This window comes from Mytilus galloprovincialis, chromosome 1, assembly GCF_965363235.1.
Source record: "Mytilus galloprovincialis chromosome 1, xbMytGall1.hap1.1, whole genome shotgun sequence".
Classification (NCBI taxonomy): domain Eukaryota; kingdom Metazoa; phylum Mollusca; class Bivalvia; order Mytilida; family Mytilidae; genus Mytilus; species Mytilus galloprovincialis.
The window spans coordinates 80100367-80108583 of record NC_134838.1 but is presented as its reverse complement, the minus strand read 5'-3'; positions in this window follow the sequence as shown (position 1 = coordinate 80108583).

Here is an 8217-nt window from a genome sequence, read left to right as displayed (position 1 = left end):
ACGTGACAAGATCTAACAAGTATCGCCAAAAGTTGGGCCTAAATATGACTATCAAGCCTGTAAGACAAATTATTGATAAGAACAGAAAAGACACATCCAGGCGATGTAATCGTGTACCTACCCGTATTTTGAATGCAAATAAGAAACATACTATAGCATGAACACGGAATTATTCACACACATCACAACACTAGTAAAGCGTTTTTGATGTCTAAATCTTTTTTCAAATACCATTTTTGACATATTTTGAGACCATTATACGGTAATAGAAAAATTTTGAAATTTGATATTTTTTGCCGCATTAGTTACTTGAACATTGCTTGACTTCATTCTACTATGCAAAATATCTCATTTAAAACTGTATTATACACAGGAAATAATTTCTGGACCCTATCCCTGTTTAAAAATTGGTAAAGATTTACAGAGATTTTTATAGACATTACGGTACTGTTTATTGCAGGTGTAATATTTTGTGTCTTTGCTAGTATTGCCTTTTCGAAGTAATCATGCGTTTCTGATATTGATCAACAGAGAATTTCATTTGAGTGACGCTGTGCCGAAAACCAAATTAAAAATTCGGACCAGTTCAATATGAAATAAATTCACTATTTTGAAACGGACTATAGCTTTATAAATCGGATACATGTGCACACTTTAGCTTCTTTTCGTAAAAAACAGCTTCTGGTGGCCTATATTAGCTATACAAGTAGTCTGGGAAATGTTTTGAATGATGTGATATCGTTTAGTGTATACAAATACCCTTGGAGCCGTTTTTACCAAAAAAAGGGGCAGAGTTAAAATCGAAGATTTCTATGTCATGTGACGTGACAAGATCTAACAAGTATCGCCAAAAGTTGGGCCTAAATATGACTATCAAGCCTGTAAGACAAATTATTGATAAGAACAGAAAAGACACATCCAGGCGATGTAATCGTGTACCTACCCGTATTTTGAATGCAAATAAGAAACATACTATAGCATGAACACGGAATTATTCACACACATCACAACACTAGTAAAGCGTTTTGATGTCTAAATCTTTTTCAAATACCATTTTTGACATATTTTGAGACCATTATACGGTAATAAAAAATTTCTGAAATTTGATATTTTTTGCCGCATTAGTTACTTGAACATTGCTTGATTTCATTCTACTATGCAAAATATCTCATTGAAAACTGTATTATACACAGGAATTAATTTCTGGACCCTACCCCTGTTTAAAAATTGGTAAAAAATTACAGAGATTTTTATAGACATTACGGTACTGTTTGTTGCAGGTGTAATATTTTGTCTCTTTGCTAGTATTGCCTTTTCGAAGTAATCGTGTGCTTCTGATATTGATCAACAGAGAATTTAATTTGAGTGACGCTGTGCCGAAAACCAAATTAAAAATTCGGACCAGTTCAATATGAAATAAATTCACTATTTTGAAACGGACTATAGCTTTATAAATCGGATACATGTGCACACTTTAGCTTCTTTTCGTAAAAAACAGCTTCTGGTGGCCTATATTAGCTATACAAGTAGTCTGGGAAAGGTTTTGAATTATGTGATATCGTTTAGTGTATACAAATACCCTTGGAGCCGTTTTTACCAAAAAAAGGGGAGGGTTAAAATCGAAGATTTCTATGTCATGTGACGTGACAAGATCTAACAAGTATCGCCAAAAGTTGGGCCTAAATATGACTATCAAGCCTGTAAGACAAATTATTGATAAGAACAGAAAAGACACATCCAGGCGATGTAATCCTGTACCTACCCGTATTTTGAATGCAAATAAGAAACATACTATAGCATGAACACGGAATTATTCACACACATCACAACACTAGTAAAGCGTTTTTGATGTCTAAATCTTTTTTCAAATACCATTTTTGACATATTTTGAGACCATTATACGGTAATAGAAAAATTTTGAAATTTGATATTTTTTGCCGCATTAGTTACTTGAACATTGCTTGATTTCATTCTACTATGCAAAATATCTCATTTAAAACTGTATTATACACAGGAATTAATTTCTGGACCCTATCCCTGTTTAAAAATTGGTAAAAAATTACAGAGATTTTTATAGACATTACGGTACTGTTTATTGCAGGTGTAATATTTTGTGTCTTTGCTAGTATTGCCTTTTCGAAGTAATCATGCGTTTCTGATATTGATCAACAGAGAATTTCATTTGAGTGACGCTGTGCCGAAAACCAAATTAAAAATTCGGACCAGTTCAATATGAAATAAATTCACTGTTTTGAAACGGACTATAGCTTTATAAATCGGATACATGTGCACACTTTAGCTTCTTTTCGTAAAAAACAGCTTCTGGTGGCCTATATTAGCTATACAAGTAGTCTGGGAAATGTTTTGAATGATGTGATATCGTTTAGTGTATACAAATACCCTTGGAGCCGTTTTTACCAAAAAAAGGGGCAGAGTTAAAATCGAAGATTTCTATGTCATGTGACGTGACAAGATCTAACAAGTATCGCCAAAAGTTGGGCCTAAATATGACTATCAAGCCTGTAAGACAAATTATTGATAAGAACAGAAAAGACACATCCAGGCGATGTAATCGTGTACCTACCCGTATTTTGAATGCAAATAAGAAACATACTATAGCATGAACACGGAATTATTCACACACATCACAACACTAGTAAAGCGTTTTTGATGTCTAAATCTTTTTTCAAATACCATTTTTGACATATTTTGAGACCATTATACGGTAATAGAAAAATTTTGAAATTTGATATTTTTTGCCGCATTAGTTACTTGAACATTGCTTGATTTCATTCTACTATGCAAAATATCTCATTTAAAACTGTATTATACACAGGAAATAATTTCTGGACCCTATCCCTGTTTAAAAATTGGTAAAAATTACAGAGATTTTTATAGACATTACGGTACTGTTTATTGCAGGTGTAATATTTTGTGTCTTTGCTAGTATTGCCTTTTCGAAGTAATCATGCGTTTCTGATATTGATCAACAGAGAATTTCATTTGAGTGACGCTGTGCCGAAAACCAAATTAAAGATTCTACCAGTTCAATATGAAATAAATTCACTATTTTGAAACGGACTATAGCTTTATAAATCGGATACATGTGCACACTTTAGCCTCTTTTCGTAAAAAACAGCTTCTGGTGGCCTATATTAGCTATACAAGTAGTCTGGGAAATGTTTTGAATGATGTGATATCGTTTAGTGTATACAAGTACCCTTGGAGCCGTTTTTCCAAAAAAGGGGAAGGGTTAAATAAAGGCAACAGTAGTATACCGCTGTTCAAACTCATAAATCCATGGACAGAAAACAAAATCGGGGTAACAAACTAAAACTGAGGGAAACGCATAAATATAAGAGGAGAACAACGACACAACACTACAATGTAACACAAACAGAAACGGACCAAACATCAGACAAAATCACACGAGAATAACAAATATCAGAAGATTTCTATGTCATGTGACGTGACAAGATCTAACAAGTATCGCCAAAAGTTAGGCTAATATATGACTATCAAGCCTGTAAGACAAATTTTGGATAAGAACAGAAAAGACACATCCAGGCGATGTAATCCTGTACCTACCCGTATTTTGAATGCAAATAAGAAACAGACTATAGCATGAAAACGGAATTATTCACACACAACACAACACTAGTAAAGCGTTTTTGATGTCTAAATCTTTCTTTGAATACCATTTTTGACATATTTTGAGACCATTATAGAATATAAAGTACTAAATGATGGTCATATTGCCGGCAATGCTATTTTTAGCAATTATCTCCTTAAAAGGCGTTTTTAATAAACTAATTATGGAAAAACTGCTGTTGTCTAATTGAAGCTCGATATCTATTTGTGATTTTACCACACTCAAATATATATGGTCCCATGGCTTTTCTTGATGAATTGTATTGGGGGTTTTCACGATACCTTAACTAATTACGATTTCGCAGAACATTTTCCCTAATTTTGATCAACATAAAAAAAATATTTCCGGCCCTTCATCATATACATTTAAGGACAAATTTGTGCTTGCATGAAACTTCATTCATGATGCTTTCCAGAATAAAAACATATAAATGATATAACAACCAATCACAGAGAGCCATCTATTTTTATCTCTATGTCATTTCCCTTTATAAAATGGCTGCGCCCATGTAATTTCATTTGGTACATTGTAACCTGAGCGTTCCTCTCTCTTTTTTCGCACATGGATAATAGTTGCGCCGAAAGGTGCCAAGAGGAAACCATTATAAATAATGCTCTTCTGCGTAGGAATAGTTTGGTTCTAAAAATAGAATAAACTAAAAATACACAATTATCCTTTCTATTTACATACATCATAGTCAGACCATGAATAACCGAAACGATTATAGTTTAATTTGATATTTCAAAATATATTTGTTTATTACAACAGATATTCGTATCATACATTTTTGATGGTAACATATTCATTTGACTTAAAATTACTATTCTTTCACTCCAAAAGTTTTGAGTTTATAATCTGTGGTATAAATAGATTGAGGTCTGACATATCTTGAATATGATAGTTAATGACTAAACCATATAAACTAGTTTGAACGATTTTCCCAAAAAAAACCCACAGCATATAATAACAAACCCACATCATATAATTCAAAACCACCATCACATAATAAATACTATCACATAAGACAGCTATGGCGTTCCATATATATCCATAAAATAAAACTGTTTTATTATAATAAGTTATATAATAACATATAGGAGGATAGTCTGTTAGTTGAAAATATTAACAAATATATGACAGTAGTTCATCTATCATTGGTTTTCTTAAATCGTAAGACGGGTGCACAGCTTTATTTTCTGAAGAAACTGTGATATCCCATTCGTTTAAATACACAACTTTATGTTTGATATTGTCGAAAATTTTGAATATCAGTTTATCCTGCAAATATCTCGCAAAATCATATGGAACACCTTCACTGTATAGTTCGAAGTAATGTGGACCTTTAATGAATACTTTTGCGCCAGGCACACGATCCAAGAATTTAACTATTGCGTCTTTGGCGTTCATAACATGTTCTTCATAAATTGACAATGGAGCATAACTTATATGTACATACCAATGCAGCACTACGATCGGATTTTTAGAACGTATTACGTTAAGATGCTAGCTTGCAGGTTTAAAATGATGTATTAACCCATTCGGTGTATAGGTGAAAAATGGGAACTCATGCGCAACCCATATAACAGTAATGTTGTCTCTCTTATTTTTACTGACAGCTTTGATTGGTTCATGGTGACCTTTTATAGCATATGATTTTCCTGCAAGATTTAAAATATCAGCAATTGATACAAGCCAGTCTCGCACTGTAGAATCTCCAACCATGTAAATCTCCCGGTTTCTTAGACAGGCTAAATACCTGTTAAAACTTGTGTCAACTTTTTTTTGACATAAGAGATTATGCCACGTTTTATTATAAAAATATCCAACTGGGGACGAAATGTTCCATGTGACTGAAGGATTTATTAGACTACACGAGTTCTCTGGATGACCTATGATTTTATCTGCAAAAAGAAAAACAATACACAAGTGTCCCCAAAAATGCAACTGGATTCATATCAAACAGATATGTTATAAGCTTGACATGAATATAATACATTCTTTTAAGGATTATACATCAGATTTAATTTTGGTGTATGAACATTCTATTTAAAGCGCCATGAAAACTTGTTTGTCCTTCTGTTCGTCACTATCGTCCGTGTGTACAAAATATTATTACTAATTGATACCTTGAGTTTACCTTGTTCGATTGTATTGAGACTTATACAGATGGGAGATATATCGAAAGAAGAAAATCAATCAATGTTTGGGTCAATAGATCGAAGGACAAGGTCACTGAAAACAGGAAAAAGATATCAGGATGATAACCTGAGTGTCATTTACTTCATTGAAATGAAACTTATAGAGATTGAATATTTAGTAAAGTAAAATATTCTTTTGATTTTAAGGTCAAAGTCATGAAAACTGTTCCGAAAATATTTTTTTTTAGTGGAAAGCAGTTTTGAAATGGTTACTAGAGGTGCTCTCTTTGAAAATATAGGGCAGTAGAAGATTCCTTTTGAATTTGGGGTCAATAGATTAAAGTTTAAGGTTCCTCTAAAAATCTCATTTTAAAACAAAGTCATAGTTGGTGGTTGAATCTAGTGTTGGCAGCCAAATTGGTCAGTTTACTTACACATTCGACATGAATTTTTCACCGAAATGGTGATTATTACAAAACATTATACATACACTTCTGTTCTCGAACTATGAACAACAAATTTATATATTTTATTAAAAAAATATTTCCGTAATCCATGTTCTGTTTTCAACCAAATTATTATATTTACCTGTGAACTTTTTTTTATTAAACGTCATGTTGACCAAGGTAATTATAGTTGTCTTTATAATACTGATTTATATCCCCCTTTGTTTTTATTAATATTGTGTTTTTATTGTGTCATAGATCAAATTTATTTGTTCAGTGTATGTTTACTCGTTTTTGTTGATATGTCTTTTGATAGAGTTGAAACATTTCAGTTGATGTTTAATAGTCCGTCTTTCTATGTTACGATGTTACATTAAGGTTAGGGTGAAGGTTGGCGCCTGATAAAACGTGTCAACTCGATGCATTTCCTTTTAGTTTGTTGATGTGGCTCAAGTGTTTCTCGTTTCTCGATTTTTATATAGATTATACCTGTTTGAAGGGTTTTGCATTAGTCATTTGGGGGCTCTTTATACCTTGCTGTTCTATGTGAGCGAGGGCTCCGTGTTGAAAGCAATACTTTGATCTAAAATGTTTTTCTTTTTTACAACATTTGACTTGGACCAAAAGTTGTCTCATTGGCACTCATACCACATCTTCTTATATATTTTTAGAAAACATTGAAACTGTCCTCAAAGGATAAGATTGACAAACATGCTCTAAAGTATTTCCTTAAGTAAATAAGTAATGTATGCCTGTACCAAGTAAGGAATATGACAGTTGTTGTCCATTCGTTTGATTTGTTTTGTAATTTGATTTTGACATGTGATTAGGGACTTTCCGATTGAATTTTCCTCGGAGTTCAGTATTTTTGTGATTTTACTTTTTATTGTCACAGGGTCGTTAATTTGTTATATTTCTCATAAAGATAATAATTGATTCAAAACGAATTAAATTTAAATCAGCTTCTAATTTTATTGTGTTTACTACTGAAAATAAAGTATCACTTATAATTATGTGATAATACCTTATTTATTACCTATGGATCTATGAGGCAAGGTGACCTGTCCACGAGGATGGTCGGTAGCTTATCGATAACTGCCAATGAACTTCTCCGTACCTTATATTTTGTAGGTCTAATGCGAAACACTTTTTGAAAATTTTCACCGCTTGTTGTACGACTTCATTTTTTTATGTCCAAATATATATAACTAGACAAGTATTTCGGCATAACCATGATAACGGTGTCGTAATCATATATTTTTTTTATTTGTACCAGTTCGTGTAATTAAACATCTAGGATGAACTGTTATAACCTCAGTGTTTGATAAATGATTGATACGGATTTCAGAAAAAAATACTTGATTCTGTTCATTAGTTAGATCACGAATAGTTTCAAATGAAATTATGATTTCAGCTTTGTACTGGTGACCTGTCTATGTTTGCTATGGTATTATCAGGTATATTTTTCGACTTACGAATAGGGATTTGCCACTAGATATGCGCGAAACAAAATAATTGGGAATTCAAATGAATAGAAATTAGAGATAGGGGCATAAAAACTAAACAACACAACTATGATAATCCTACATAAGTATCTTATAATTAGGGCACTTGTAATCTACAATTAACTTAAGGTCTTAATTTAAATATATAGAATGTTTTTAATAATTTGTAAGAGTGTAGTTTTTATTATATTTTTTCAAAATATAATAAAAAGTATTGGTCAACAGACTTTTGTTATGCTACAGGTTGTGCAATAGTTTGTATATATTACGCATGGAAAACCCAATGGGTTTTTTATATAAAAAGAAAACTACGTCATAGACTTTAAAAACAAAATGTAAGAAGATAGCTCATATAACATGTCTTCAGATGAAAGAAAGAAAAAATTGGGTCACCGTATTTGTTTTCTTGATAGAGATTAAGGTTGGTAAATTCCCCACACTATATTATAAAAAAAATACTTTATCCGTGTTATTTC